We start from the raw sequence: 13,572 nt of genomic DNA on the forward strand, positions 1-13,572 counted from the left end.
GAAATGTGTGTTTTTCTCTTGTTTGCATTCTCAAAGCACTGAGTTCTAATTTATAAAAAGATTTTAATATAATAAAGAATGATAATGTTTTTGATTTTTTCTTTCTGGAGTTTTTTGGTGTGTTGGGACCACAGGTGTTTTTGTCTCAGCCTTCTCAGTCAGGAATAAGACACACACACACGCACACACACACACACACACACACACACACACACACACACACACACACACACACACACACACACACACACACACACACAAAATAATCCTAAAATGGGAAATAGGTTCAATATTAAAGTTTTGAGAATAAAAAAAATGTGTAACTCAGAAGAATAAAAAGGTATTTAGTATCTAGCACTAGTTAGTGACTGTGATTCGTAGTGTTTTATCTCAAAATTGGAAATGTTACAAAGGATACACAAAAATATTTAGGTAAAATCAGAAATGTGCCTGAAAACTGGAAACAGATTAACATTACTCATGGGACAACAAATATGTCAAAACGTTTTTCTATAAGAAAGAAAGAAATTAAATAAGCTACTTTTTATGAAAAACATATCAAATCAATTGATTTCAGACTGTACGACTAGAAAGGGTATAACATGCAAAAATATCTATATTTCATTGATCACAGAAAGATAGGCTTACTGTTTCAGCACAAAAATCTAACTGAGAGGTTGTTATAATATATTTCTGAGTTTTATTTAACTGCATAAATGCAAGCTAGTTTTATTCTCTACCAAATTATGTTGCATATTTACATTATGCATATTCACAAGGGCTTCCAATGTACATACCTATGCATTCATATCCTCGTAGACAAACAGGAAGAGGTACCATTGTCAGCCTGGAGCACCTTGTCTACATTCCCCAATTCTTCTTGTACCTTCATTGCCTTTAGGCCACCATGTGGTAGTGGTGGGGAACTAAGGCCGTCACCCCCCCCTTCCATTATCGATTAGCTGGCATTGTCCCATCCTACCATATGAATATATAAGACTGATTACAATTTATGAATTCCTCCTCAATAGGCTTCCATCACTACTATAACAGATGGTATTTTAATTATTTTTAGGTATATGCAGTTGCCTAATTAAAGCACATTTCCACTGTCAGTGGAAGGTCTTCAGTAATATTTCCAGATCTCTGGAAGTAAAGTCTGTCTGCATTCTGTCATTCAACAGTTGATGTCTGCAACCATCCTCACGATGCTCAGAGAGGTCCCTGGCCTAATCTTTCTCTAAATTATTGCGATGACCACTTTAAACATCCTTCTTTTTCCTAGAGGGAAATGGAGTGCACATGCAACATAACCAGTCTGCAGTCAGAGATGGTCTTATACCCCTTACTCATCTATCAATGGTCAAAGACCCTTGCTACCACTGTACCTGCAGGAATGGTGTCCTTCTACCTCTACTGCAGTTCATCTCAAATTCAGTTTTACATTACATTCACAATGTCCAAGTTGTGCACGTGGTCAGAGCCTTGTATTTCCACTTCCACCTATCAGGCAGCAATTGATGAAATCTTTACACCATCATCTGTACTTCCTGGCAGTGACCAGAGTGACCCAGCCATGCTTGCCCATTTCCCTAAAAGACAGTAAATGAAATAACCCAGTCATTACCCTATACTCACTTGTTTCAGTATCACTCCACATTCTTTACACCGCGATCAACACTGTGCACCAACGCTATTATAATGGGACTTTTTGCTTACTGAATATGGAATGGCCATTTTAATCAGCCATATCAGACAGTATTCATTATAGTAGCTCCACAGTGGCTGCTTCTGTCCATCTCACAGATTCTGCCTTACCAGCCTTCACCAGTCTTATGACTGGATGGAACAGATCACTTCTAGTCCAAAGGATCACATGCAAGGGTATCACTTTTTAACAGAATTTTTCAAATTATTGCTGGCAATTTCTATACAAAATTATTTGCTACATGCCAGTGTTTCGCTGAATTGCTTTGCATTTCTGAGTTTTTTTCCCTTATATACTATATCTGTGTTATTGTTGTCTTGAAATCATTTATGAATTAAATCTTGCTTTTTATGCAAGTCTCACAGAAGAATATATTAAGTCTAGGATATATACAACATGGACACAGATATGCTGATATGTATCTTCACTGTGGCCTGTATGAAAACACCTGATAAATAACTGAAGTATGCTGTTTTACAATTACATGTGAGCATGAATAAACACCTGATAAATAACTGAAGTATGCTGCATTACAATTAAATGTGAGCATGAATAAACACCTGATAAATAACTGAAGTATGCTGTATTACAACTAAATGTGAGCATGAATAAACACCTGATAAATAACTGAAGTATGCTGTATTACAATTAAATGTGAATATGAATTTACTGCAGTAGTCAGCTTCTGGGTAGTTTATTTTTTATTTTGTTTTTATTTTTTATTTATTTATTTGCATATGTTTACTGGGATAGTCTGACTGTCTTAATGAAATGATACATTTTCAGTCGATGCTCATGGAAAAAGTTCAAATGTTATACAAGTCAATATGAGTGAAGTAATTTTACATGGATACATTTACACATTTTATCCATACATGTACACAGGAAAACATATACATAGAATAATATAGTATAACTTGATTACAGTGCATTGACTGGGAACATATTAGACAGAGTGCTTCAGGGGGAGACAGAATGTGGATCTGGTGGAAAATACTTTCAGTACTGTGATAAAATTAAGCAAATGACAATATAAGAGCAATACTGGTGTGTAATTGTCGTAATTAAAGATTTGTTAGCTGCTGCTGGGAGTTTTTTTTATTTACAAATGATGTTGTTTGTTGAGGACCCTATTTAAAACATAGAACAAAAGAAATCAGACGGTCCTATTTTGCCGTAATATTGAGCTCTTACTGTTTGTTGGTGCCTGCCTACAAATAAATTTAAGATATCATCTGCAAAGTACTCTTCCGACAGGTAAATGGACAAATTAGCCATGTAACTCCTGTGTAGCTGAGTATATGTGTAAGCTCAAGACCAACATGGTGAACAGATTCAGTTTCTTCACCAATCTGATTTGTATTAACACAGTATTTGAAGCTAGGTTACAGAAGGCAAAACGTATTATAAATTGTACAAATCAAATCATTTCTGAGATATTCAGCTTTTGAGAAGTGATGCATGTATGGATAATGTTAATTTGATTTACATTGTAACAAAATGATTGACCTTATTTATTTGAAAGCTATTAATTCTGACTGACATGGTTCTTTATTAAAATGTGTTTCTAAACCTTTTGACTTTATTTGTGAAAATCAAGGGAAATGTTGAGCAATTAGACGATTTTCTACCTTAATGAGGAAAACATGGTTCATAACGGGTGTCCAAATGCTGTCATTTATTTGCTTAACTACTTACTTATTTTAACATAATTGAAACTCTTTGTACTAGTAACTGTTTGAATTCATGCTGATGCGGGGAAGAAAGATAACATGCAGTTAAAGTCCTATGATAAATGTACTGCCTTTGTAACTCAAAGTAAAAGGTTAATATGAAACTACTGTCATACTGGCATCAGTGATTAGAAAGTCCAAGACATGGCTAAAAGTAATTAAGAAAATAAAAATGTTTTCTTCAAATTGGCAGCCACTGTGATGCAGCAGTTAGCGTTGCCACCCCGCAGCAAGAGGTTCTCCGGTTCGATCCTCGGCTGGGGTGCTTTCTGTGCAGTGTCTGCATGTTCTCCCTATGGTCGCGTGGGTTTCCTCTGGGTGCTCTGGTTTCCTCTCACATCCCTAAAGACATGCTGTAGGTGGATTGGACACTCTAAATTGGCCCTAGGTGGGTGTGCATGCATGTGTGTGCCTTCTGTGGTAGGTTGGATGCTGGGCTGGCAACTTGACACCATAAAACTCCACTGCCAATCATGAGCGGACAGGGGATCCGCTGTGGTGACCCCTAACTGAGAAAAGCTGAAAGATGTCAAAGAACAGAATTTTGGGTATACCATGATGCAAGTAGAGGTTTGCCATTGGATACTGTATTCAGATGTGAAATTATGTGCACTATAGATCTGAGAATTGCATTTTTGGTCAGTATGCAGAATGCCTCTTCATTTTCTAGGATGCTGAAATGCCGCCATTACTAATATAACATGGTATATTTTACAAATGAATCAGAAAATATATTCCTGCATTCACCTTCACTCTAATGCAGTTTAATAAAAAAAAATGCATTATATTTCCTTGCTACATTTACTAAATTTACAAAATGAATCCTGTGGACTTTGCTACAGTGCTGTCAGTGAGTGATGTAACATTCATATTAGCATATATTATTGGCTATAGCAATATCAGATTTGTAGGCCAGTTGCAAAACAATGTATATCTATTGCCCCATCAAAACCATCTGAGTAAAGTGTTAGTACAAGGTAATGTCATTTTCTGTAAAGATATATTATATGCTTTGGTAACAATGATATTGCAGGGAGAAAAATCCTAGAAAATTTCTTACTTTTGGCACATGACATCTGCCCACTTCTTAGCTGGCAAAAGTTTTAACAAATATCTAAGCAAAACTAAAAACAATGCACTCTATCCATGACATCATAATATTAGTACATCAAATGTAATTGACTTTCATTCCCCTACAGATCATCACCCCTAAATTCCACAACATGTTATCCTGTAGGGCAGTGCCACTGGTGCAACAGGTAATACATGGACCTCTGGTGTTGAAAGCTGTGGGTTCTATTCCCACACCAGGAGGCTGAATTGTTAATGCTGCAGCATAAGGGGGTGCTGCATTCCTAAGTGTGTCGTCTTTTGGATGAGATGTTCAACCAAAACCTTTTCTGTCTGAGTTGTTGGTAGCTCAGGTGGATGTATGGTATTTATGGAAAAGAGTAAGGGAGGTTCCTACTGCCTTGGTTAAATTTGCTCCAGTAGTAAAAATACCAGCTTGGGTCTTCCCTGAAAACAGGCTAGTAGACTAGCGGGACTAACTTATTTTATCTTTGGTCTACAAAGAATAAATTAATAAAATAACTATAAGCAGTCATATAACCTGAACCTGTCACCGTATTCCATCTTGCCCATTACCTAATTAAAGTATCTCCTTCTAACACTGTCCCAGCTTTTAACCATTTTCTCTTTGGCCTTTCCATCTATCTGTGCAGTCAGTACTACAGTATTTGATACAGTGTAATATTACTGACCTCTGCCATGGTAGTCCTCCACTTTAGCCAACCTTTCAAAGCCTTTGATATTAAACTTCCAATCCATCCATCCGTAATTAAAATCCGCACTTTCTCATGTCCCTTCCATCCTTCTCTACACAGCCTTATATTCATTAAAATGAAAGGCCACTCCCTAGGGATTTTCTTGCCTCACATGACTGCTCACTCTTATATAATGTGTGTTGTTGTAAAATTTATGTAGTCTAGATATTTTGCTGTACTTTCATATAATCTTTTATAGAATATACAATACAGTATGTGGATAAAATGCTTTGGGGCAGGTGATGTTTGGGAACATAGCTGTTTTGCATTTGCTATAATGAAACTTTTTTATAACCAACATTCAAAGCACTACCCATATCAAATTTATACGCAAATTACATGAAATCTTGTGCCATCACAAATGAGGATTGGTAACACACCAAGTTGTCCTGGGACATCTTCAGAAGGAATTAGGCTGATATATTAATGGAGTTAAGTAGGCTGGGGAGGTGAAAGGGTTAAATAGAGGGAGGGATGATTGGGAGGAAATGAGATAAGGGTGGGGAGGGGCTTAAGGGGTGTAGACAAGTGTAGCTGGGTAAGTAATCACATTTTGGCATGAACTTGCTAAGTGCGGGGTCATGTCCGTGACGACCTGAGGTAGGCTGGTGATCAGGTCGGCCTTTGAGTGATTAGCAGTGATGGAGAGGGGCTAGGTGGCAGGGGAGCAGGAGGTCATGGTGGGGTTTTTATGTGCATAGTCATGGCGGAGGTAATAAAGACTTGGGTAGATCTATTGTCCCTCATTTGTAGAAAGGGATGATTTCTTAATGGCTGGTTCTATATGGTTACAGTATGCGTCTCCCCTCTCTAACCGGAAAAAAAAAAAAAGAAGGTACTTGCTCTGGGTCTTGCTTTCCACAGACACTGGTGGTGGTGAGTCAGAAAGAGAATGTTGCTGGAGGCGGTACTGTGATGAATGCATACTGGTAACTTTGGCTTTAAGCAGCAGTTTCCTGTAATTGGGCAAGGTGTTTATCCCTTTATCGGTGGTGGCTGGTTTGGGCGAGGTGTTTCCTTGTCCGTATGCTCTTGATGGGACTTTATGTGTGAGTGGTGGTAGGTTACCACCTTTTCAGTTGAGGTATTTTGATTTGCTTAAGCTGTCTGGTTTTCACAGGCTCATGGGTTTCTCAGTAATGTCTGCCACGGTACATGCATGGAGGAGTGCTGATATTCTTCGAAAAGAAAAAAAAAAAAAGGTTGCAGAAAGAGGGCCCAGATGTGGATTGTGGCATCCATTGCGGCAGATTGAGGTAGGTGGGTAATTTTCTGTTGCTCGTTGAGATTGATTGTAACATACCATTCAGTTCAGTTGCTTTTAACACTTATTTACTGCAGCGGTTTTCTGCCATCGCTGGTATTGTCGAAGGATATAGAAATCATTGCACAGGGAAATACTGCTGAGGTTTGCCAAAGGAAAAAAAAAAAAAAAAAAAAAAAAAAAAAAGGTAACAGAATTAGTCACGCTACCAACTTTTCATTTGATAAATAACACTCAGTTGTGATCTCACGAGATTACCTGCATTTGGAGGGAGGCGCTATCTTGTTTTGTGGTTTGTACAATTATGTACAGGGTTAAAGCTAGCATATCCTACTGCTACGTTTTCAGTGTGGGGGCTTGCTGTGGGGTTTTCTCTGGTTGGAAGTCCATGGTGTTTTGTGGTTTCAGATTGCTTGCTTAGTAAAGCAAGGGACGGGCTTGCAGGTTTTACTGTTAGTGGGTAGTAGTATTAGGATCATGTCATTTATTAATTTGGGTCATTTGGTAAGTTGAGGTGTGGTTCATATCAACTTTGGCCTATATGAATTGTCGCGCGCTCGGGAAACGGGCAAAGTCTGATGAGTGTGTAATGTACTGTAAGCATTAAATCTGTAGCTATTCTTACTAGGTATTTAAGATTTATCTAGTTAGGGATTATTTTCGCTGGTGTTGTTTTATGCCCTGCTAGCTTCTGTGCGTTTTTCATTTGCAAAGTGTAAAGGGGTGGGGGGAGTGCATATTGTCTGGATTGTGGCCTCTATGTTTGGGATGTTGTCAGGAATGACTGATATTTAAGTGGAAGATTTCAAGCTCTTGCAGAAAGGTATGCTAGGTAAATTGGTTATTCCATACAGACTCTAAGACTGGAGGAGCAGTACAAAAAAAAAAACTGTCCTTATTTTGGGCTTCGGTTTTACTTTCATTAATGGGTTTCTTCAGACTCTTCATTTATGTTGTAAATGAATTCAGACAGACAAAGAAACCATTAAAGTTGCTGCAGTTTTAGTTATAAAATTTTGTGAGTTTGAGAAATTGGTGCTGTAATATCACAAGAAATGACATGAGTGGCACTGATAACTTAACGGTTATGTTGTGTAAAAAGCTGGATGGGTGTAGGTATGAAGGAAGTGGAAAAACTCTATAATTGTTATGAATCTAGTAAGAACTGAGAATCGTAAAGCAGAAGGAAGATATGAGTGTGGGTGGGTCAGGCTATTCAGAGTACATTGGTGTTGGGCACATAAGTGGTGTTGGATGGTGAAAATGTATAATTTATTCGTGGTGTATGCCAGGAAGGACTGAGCATGTCAGTAGACATGGGCAATCCTGTTAGAAATGAGAAATGGATAAGAGAACAGGACTCAGGAACAAAATAGACTATTACAGAGCAAAGATTTACATTCAATTAATATATGATTGTGTTAAATTATAATGTTGTAATGTTAATGACAATGATTGATCTTTTGAGAGCTCATTAGATAACTTCCTAGAGGAATAAGTCTAAAAGACCTTATCTCCATACCTAGCATCTATTTTGTTGTGATAACAAAGTTTACTAAGGACGCCTGTGCACTGCTAAATGTACACTAGGGACTAAAAGTGGACAGTGTTTGCAGGCGAGGAACAGTGGCAGAAGGGAAAAGGCATTTTAGAAGCTGTTAGAATTTCACACTGCAATGTTTATGAGTAGAAATTGTCCCAGAGTGACACATTTAACAGCTTTTGAAGCCATTGGTTTGAACATTTGTTTCTGCCTGTGGGCCATACATCTCACTTGTCACTAAATTTACAGAACATCCCTGATTTTGTCTTATACTTTTACCCTGTTAGGTAAATTCGGTAAATAATGCCCATTCATCAAAGTTAAATACTTCTTATTCTTCTGAAATTCATGTTAAAGCAAAACCAATTATTGTGTTAAATGTTTAAGTTACTAAGAGCAATATACAGAAGCTGTCCATGATTTTGATTTTTTTTTCCACCTATTAATTTTGGTGTTGTCCAGAATGCTAAAGACAAGTAGTTGAGAAATATGCAGATGTTGGTTTCACAGTGCTTGCTCAAATCTGGCAGTACATTTCACGTACTTATGCTTTTTCATTTTTTTTTCTGTGACTGGTGGTAGATAGACAAAATAAAGTTCCATTCAAGGCATTATGATCAGGTCTCCAATCGTAGCCATCTATTATGTGCTCCTGACATGAGTGCCAATATTATCCTTTTAAGCTTTGCTCTAAAGGTTGTATTTTCTATTAATTTTGTTATTTATTTTGTGTCATTTGGGAGGTATAGTGTCAGAGTAATTTATGCATGGTCCACATTGTTTGCATAGCAGAGCAAGAAGTAGGCTACAAGATAAATGATATCAGTTTTATGAAGTAAGAAATAATACTCTTTAAGTACAATAGTTGCATTGAGTCCTTTGTTATGACTTGGTGCAATAGGTGATGTGATAGTTCCCCCCCCCCCCCACACTGATTGGTAGTGTTACTTTGCAAAAAGTGGAGTACAAAGGGTCGTACTCTCTCTCTCTTGGGTGGTTGGGGTCTGCGGGATGGTGTAGCGGCCATGCAGTGAGTGTGCAGGGTAGGCCTCAGTCAGCTCTAACTTTGTTAGTAAGAAGTTTTGCAGTGTCTGTGCTAAGAATTTACAGTTTTCCTTTTTGGCAGGTGATGTATCCGGCTGTGTTGGTGTGTTGCTCTGGAGTGTTCCTGTTGCAGGATTGGGCACTATGAGGTCATAGGTAATCTTATCTTATGCTCATAGAGTTATATCAGGTTGATTCAGATAGGAGGTAGTGGGAGCAAGTGAGGAGAAGATATGTTGGGGCTGGAGGAAGTTGGGTGGGAATCTAGGGCCTAGAGCTCCCTTTATAAGGATGGCTTATTGTAGGAAATCACTATAGTGATTAAATTTGTGTTGCAGTTGCTTCTGGGTAGGATTTGATGAGAAAAATTGGGTATTTGTCTGCCTTGCTATCAAGGTAGGGTGGTTTATTAGTCAAGGGTTGGGGAAGGTTCATAGCTGTGAAGTTTGATAGGCAAGGTTCTTCTTTCAGGGGTTGGTGTTGGGAATTGGAGGTTCAGGAGGTTATAGTTCATGTGGCATTGTATGTGACGGAGGCATTTTAGTCATTCAGAAGGTGGTGGGTTTGTCAACAAATACTGGGCTGGCTAGTAAGTTAACTACTTATATTGAGCAGTTGGATGTTGGAAAGGAAATTTCAATTCTGTTACATACACTGGGTGGGAAATACGGTTACAGCTGGGCATGTTGGTGGTAATTGTCCTTGGATGGTTTCATGTGGCATTTGGGTTTAATGTTTCGGTGTTGACTTTGGCATGTAATGCTCTGGGACAATGGAGGAACAGGGTAGGTTAATTTTGATACAATAACACACCATTTTACTGACAGGACTACTGAGGGATGGGGATACACACAGCTTTTGGCGAGTGGTAAAGACAAGGTGTTAAGCCAGCAGAGCTGTTAGATATCCAAATAAGTTGTGTTTTGTTTTAAGGACAACATGCTTACCTTGTTTCTCTTTTACAGATGTTGGAGGTACAGAATTTGAGGCTGAGATGACAAATGAGCCTGCATTACCCAGTGGCTGAAGGAAGTGGGTTGCACAGGTGATACATTACTGTAGGATGTGCCTGTCGATTTGGAAGGTGGAAGCAGTCGGGGCCTGAAGGAAGGAGCTTTTGAAGGTGATGGAGTTAACAGGATGGATGCTCCTGTTCTGACTATATTGGTTGCAGGAGATGTCCTGGTCACTAGATAGGTATAATGGGGTCACAGAGCATGATTAAAAGTGAGCCATGGTTAGTGGCTTGAAGGAAGCAGACTAAAAGGGAATCTATTCTTGGAGTGGATGCTCTGGTGTGGTACAGTGGGTTAACGGGTAATCCTATTTTATTTAGTTTCATTAATTTGTGTTTCAGTGCTGGTATGTCAAGGCATGGGGTTGATGACAGGGATCTAATGTACTATACAGGTGATGGGTACACCGAATGATGTTTGGCTTAACCCTTCCCCTTATGGGAGGTAGTTGGTCGAACAATTTTTGGTAGAAGGGAGTGGGAACAGCCTGGTCAGGCTGGTTGGTGGAGAACAGGGACAGGCTTGCCCTCTTCTGTTCCTCCTCTGGTGTGTGGAGGTTTATTGCAAGGATTTGTGGAAAGAAAATGAGCAGCAGGAGGACATTTGCTGAATAGGTAAGCAAACGGAGGTAAGAATGCTGCTTATTTGGTTGGTAATTTGGTAATTTGATGAATGGTTTATGAAGTGAGATGGGACGCTGCTTAATAAGTAAAGTAAGCGAGCAAAGGTATGGACGCTGCTTACTGGGCAGGATGAGCAGGTACGCTGTCCTAATTAACATTACAAGGAGGTTTATAAGTAAAGTAAGCAAGCAAAGATATGGATGCTGCTTACTGGGCAGGATGAGCAGGTACGCTGTCCTGATTAACATTACAAGGAGGTTTATAAGTAAAGTAAGTGAGCAAAGGTATGGATGCTGCTTATTGGGCAGGATGAGCATGTACACTGTCCTGATTAACATTACAAGGATGTTTATGCTGTGTTTAGAATAGACTATACTATGTCCAGTTGTAAATAAAATTGGTAATCCAAGTTATGGAAGTTTAATAAAGGTCGTCAAATGTCATTCGGTGTGATGTGTTTATTGAAGGGGACTGGAACAAATGAGGTTTGGTAACAAACCAAGTTGTCCTGGGACATCTTCAGAAGGGGTTAGGCTGCTATATTAATGGAGTTAAGTGGTTTGGGGAGGTGAAAGGGTTAAATGGAGAGAGGGATGATTAGGAGGAAATGAGATAAGGGTGGGTGGGGGCTTAAGGGGTTTAGACAAGTGTAGCTGGGTAAGTAATCACATTTTGGCGTGAACTTGATACCCTCCCTCCCTTTTGTCTTGGCAGTTTGGTGGGGATTTTGGCTATGTTAGTTGGGGTGGGCGGATAAGAGGGACAGGCTTGCCCTTTTCTTTTCCGCCTCCAGTGTGTCGAGGTTTATTCCTAGGATTTGTGGAAAGGAAATGAGCAGCTGGAGGATGTTTGCTCATCTGATAAGCAAACGGAGGTAAGGATGCTGCTTATTTGGTTGGTAATTTGGTAATTTGATGAATGGTTTATGAAGTGAGATGGAACGCAGCTTCATAAATAAAGTAAGTGAGCAAAGGTATGGACGCTGCTATCTGGGTAGGATGAGCAGGTACGCTGTCCTGATTAACATTACAAGGAGGTTTATAAGTAAAGTAAGTGAGCAAAGGTATGGACGCTGCTATCTGGGTAGGATGAGCAGGTACGCTGTCCTGATTAACATTACAAGGAGGTTTATAAGTAAAGTAAGTGAGCAAAGGTATGGACGCTGCTATCTGGGTAGGATGAGCAGGTACGCTGTCCTAATTAACATTACAAGGGTGTTTATGCTGTGTTTAGAACTATACTATGACCAGTTGTAAATAAAATTGGTAATCAAAGTTATGGAAGTTTAATAAAGGTCGTCACATGTCATTCAGTGTGATGTGTTTCTCCTCTAAGCATTCATACTCCTTATTTTATTTTGCTCTGCTACATATGTGTAAAAGTTATATATTATGTAAGTTTTCATGAGCCTGCCTTTTGGAACCATAGAACTTCAGGACTAACTCCCATCTCAATGCAGCTATAATTATAGCATTTGGATATATTTGCCTTCCTTAGATGGGATGCTGTACTCTTCCCAAAACATGCAGAGGTAGCAATGCTAAGCATGAAATGGCTTCCTTTTGTGCCTGACTGTTGAAATGCATATTAAGAATGCATCAGTATCTATGAACTGTGTAACATTCTATAAAAATGTATGTTGCCAACTACATGAACTCAGGTTCATCTACTCCTGACATGCAAACTAGCAATCTACACTGAATATACTAAAATATGTTGTGTAATGGATACTTCTCTAATGAACACTGAATGAGAAAATACAATCATATTTGAAACGTAGACTACAGAAGAGGTTTTCCTTTTACTGAAATTAACAACTTTGGAGTTAATTACAGTAAGTGAGGACTGCAGGGACAAAGGATCTACAACAGTATATGTTCATGATCTTAACATAGAACCCACTCTAAGGTCTTAATGCGTTGCACAGAATTCCATTCCTTAAGTCAGTATACCTTTGTATATGGTTTAAGTTTTACTGTGTTATACTGTAGTAATACCTGGGATTCGGAGGCAGTAAAGTATGAAAAAAGCAACCTAAACATAAAAAACATTCCTAGAAACATGTCGTCTGTAACTTTTATGTTTTTAATTCTCAGCACATTAGAAGTAAATGATCAGAAACTTTCAATTGACTGTAGGAGTCCTAAAATAAAGTTTCAGAAGGCAATATGTCAAGTGTGATATAGCATGTTGTCACATAAACGTTACAATGATGTTAGCCCTGTTAGCGGAAGTTGTATGTTCATCCAAATGAGATATGAAGCAAACAAATGATGAAATGAGAACAAATTCTCAAAATGAAAATGCATATATGTTTACTCGGTAAACTCTTTACTGTTATGACATTTTAATACACATACCATTTTATAGTTACTGTTCTCTCTCTCTCTCTTTTTCTCCCTCGCTCTCTCATTTGTACTGAAGAAAATGACTGTCAAGTCTTGAGAGAGGTTTCCAACCACAATATTCATCTTTATTCATGAATATTGAATGTCAGGAGGCATATGATTTTGGCTGTCATTGGCAGCAATTCGAAACACCATAATTTCCAGATTCCTACAGTAACTTTGAATAACATTTTTTAAAGGCATAGCAGCTGTTTGGTTCACTATAAGACAGTTTTACAACTGTGTACATCACATGATCTAACTCTAATTTGCCCCCATACTGCTACATACCTTTGCTATTGCACATTACTATCTGTTATCCTGCTAAAACTGACACAATTCTAAGAGAATGTTATACACGTATTTAGTTTTCTGTTAATGTACTACATATCCTGACAATGACAGAGTTACATGAAAATTAAAATGAC

The 13,572-nt window shown here is 38.5% G+C and overlaps 1 protein-coding gene across 9 annotated transcripts in view; it reads left to right on the forward strand.

Annotated features, from left to right (window-relative positions):
- Window positions 1-13,572, forward strand: part of EYA1 (EYA transcriptional coactivator and phosphatase 1) — a 398,871-nt gene that overhangs the window by 136,971 nt on the left and 248,328 nt on the right. The gene's annotated exons all lie outside the window — the stretch shown is intronic.

Source organism: Protopterus annectens, chromosome 3.part1 (assembly GCF_019279795.1).
Source record: "Protopterus annectens isolate FY-2018-M chromosome 3.part1, PAN1.0, whole genome shotgun sequence".
Classification (NCBI taxonomy): Eukaryota; Metazoa; Chordata; order Ceratodontiformes; family Protopteridae; genus Protopterus; species Protopterus annectens.